Raw genomic sequence first — 2,916 nt, 5'->3', positions numbered from 1 at the left:
GTAGGTTTCTTGCAGGCTTGGTGTTGGTGCCCATTGCCCTGAGCTTGGGCCCACGCAGATCAGTGGGGTCACTCAGGGCAATGAGGGAAGCTCTCACTGGAAGGGGAAGAGCTGGCTCAGGGAGGAGGTGGTAGATGTGGTGGAAAGGCCACGGTGAATGTTTGGGAATGACTTCTGGAAATCTTTTGTGGAGGACTCACTGAACTGCTTTAGAATTGGAGTCTCAGTCTATCCTAGTGGCTTTTAAAGGAGCTACCTGGAAGAGAGAAGCCACTGTCCTCAGGGCAATGTTCTGGGCAGGCGGGAGTTCTTGTACCCCATCCCAGATGGGCCTGGACCACACCTTCCATGTATCTAAGCCTCAGCTTCCGCACCTGGTGAATGGAGATAATTTGGGGGGTTTATTCTGAGAATCAGATGAAATTATGCATAAAAGCAACTTGCAAGGGGAAAGTGTACTTAGAAAGTACAAGATAGCATTGATTGTTAACTCAGTGTGTATGGAGCTCTTCTTTGGGGCCAGACCCTGTGTCAGTCTGCAGGGAATTGGAATGATCCCATGGAGCCCAGGTCTGGTGGGGAAGACAGGCTTGTGATCAGGTCACATAGGTGTAGGCAGGGGGCCCCAAGGGGATCGGAGGAAGGGAGTTGTCCCTATTCCTTGGGAGGTCAGGAAGGGTTTACCCGGGAGGTGTTGCTGGATGGAGCCCTCAAATGTGGGGCGATGTCAGCAGATGGAGCAGAGTGGGAAGGGAATTTCAGTCTGGCAGGCGGGAGGGGAGGCCAGGGGCCAATAAGAGCCTGAGCGGGGGCTGCCAGGCAAGAGCAGACGCCTCATTGAAGTGCCTTGGCCCCCAGGAGATTGAACTGTTTCCTGTAGGCAGGGAGGAAGCACGCAGGTGACAGCATCTGGGTGACAGTTTGAAAATATCACTCTGGTTTCCATTGAAGTCAAGGTTTACAGACGCAAGGTGGGAAGGAGGCTGGGAATCTAGAGGGGGAGGGTTTCTGCTATGGTCCAAGTTAGCTAACAAGGGTGTGACTGGGGCGGGAGCATGGGTATGGAGAGGAGGAGACTTTCTGTAATGTTAGAGTTGGAATCTGCAGGGTTCAGTACCAACCTTACTAAACCCCTCTCAGGATCCTGGGCCCTCTGAGCGCCTTCCTCCCTGAGCTCATTCCTGACAGCCCTATTCTGTGGGAGTCTTCTCTCCTCTGAACACTGCTAACCTCTGCTTCCCACACCACTGACTTTAGAATCTAGTGGCATACTTTTGTTTATTTTTAATTGTTTCCAAGTCCCAGTTGTTTTCTTGAATGTCACGGAAACGTTGGTGAAATTATTTTCTAGGGCAGAGCTAGCTTATTTACTTGTTTCTCTCCCTTTCTTCCTCCCTCTAGCGCTTTCCCTCCCTCCCTCCTTCCCTTCCTTCCTTCCTTCCTTCCTTCCTTCCTTCCTTCCTTCCTTCTTTCCTTCCTTCCGTTGTTTCTTTCATTCTTTCTTCCCCTCTTGTGCTTATCACCATTTATGTATCTATTTTGCCATTGCACTGTTTCCAGTTTTTGGCAGTTATGAATAATGCTGCTTATAAATATTTCTATAATTGTATTTTGATGAACATATGGATATATTTCTCTTGGGTATATAGCTAGGAGTAGAATTGTGGGGTCACAAGGTTCACATATGTTTGACATCAGTTGGTACTGACAAACAGTTTTCCAAAGTGATTGTATTGATTTATGTTCTCATCAACAGTCTATGAAAGTTGCAATTGCTCCATACTGTTTTGAACACTTAGTATTGTCAGCTTTAAAATTTTTAGCTATTCTGGTGTTGGTGCAGTGTCATTTCATTGTGGTTTTAATCTGTGTTACTCTGATGACTGAAAGAGTTGACCACTTTTTCCTATGTTTATTGGCCATCTTGGTATTCTTTTTTGTGTGGTGCCTGTTCAAGACTCTCATTCATTTTCCTAATGGGATTAGGAATGTTATTTTAACATTCTGGATACAAGCCCTTTGTCTCTTTTGGGTGTAGTAAACATCTTCTGCTCCGTGGCCTTCTCTTTTACTTCTCTTTCTTCTCTTCTGCTCCATGACATCACTTTCTTAATGATGTCTTTTTATCAACAGAAGTTTCTCATTTTAATACAATTCAGTTAATCTATCTTTTCCTCCATGGTCGAAGCATTTACCGGAAATTTTTAAAAACCTTTCCCTATACCAAGGCCATGAAAGTATTCTCTTGTAGGAGCTTTATTGTTTTGTCTTTCACATTTAAATCTACAATTCACTTGGAATTGGTTTTTATGTATGGTGTGAGATAGGGTCAAGTTTCACATTTTTTTCACATGGATATCCAGTTTACCCAACTCCAGATACTGAAAAGACAATGTTTTTCCCACTCTGTAGTGCACCTTTTATTATCAATCAACTGTACCTATGTGTCTGTTTCTAGATTGTCTATTCTGTTCTACTGGTCTATTTGTCTATCTGTGTACCAATAATACAATGACTTCACTATTGTAGCTTGGTAAATTTTGATATCTGATAGAAAAACTCCTCCTAAATTTGCCCATATTGTACTTATCACACTGTAATACAATTCCCTGTTTACTGGTGTGAAAGATGAGAGTCAACATTTACTTGCCAAGACTTAAATGTGCAAAAATCCTAACTTTACAGATTTTCTGTAACTGACCTTATTTTAGTTTAAAGCCCTTCATTCCTACTGTAAGTCTATTGCTGTCTTTGGGTTTTTGTTGTTGTTGTTGTTATTCCATTTTCTCCATTAGTAGTTTGTTAATTACGCATTATTCAACTATTTTGATTGGTTTTCTTAGAGATAAAAACATGCATCCACAAGTCTAATATAAATTGGTACTTTCACCATGCCCAGGATCTTAGAACACTTTA

This window comes from Symphalangus syndactylus, chromosome 1 (assembly GCF_028878055.3).
Source record: "Symphalangus syndactylus isolate Jambi chromosome 1, NHGRI_mSymSyn1-v2.1_pri, whole genome shotgun sequence".
NCBI classification, from domain to species: domain Eukaryota; kingdom Metazoa; phylum Chordata; class Mammalia; order Primates; family Hylobatidae; genus Symphalangus; species Symphalangus syndactylus.
Note: the sequence above shows the minus strand (reverse complement) of the source record.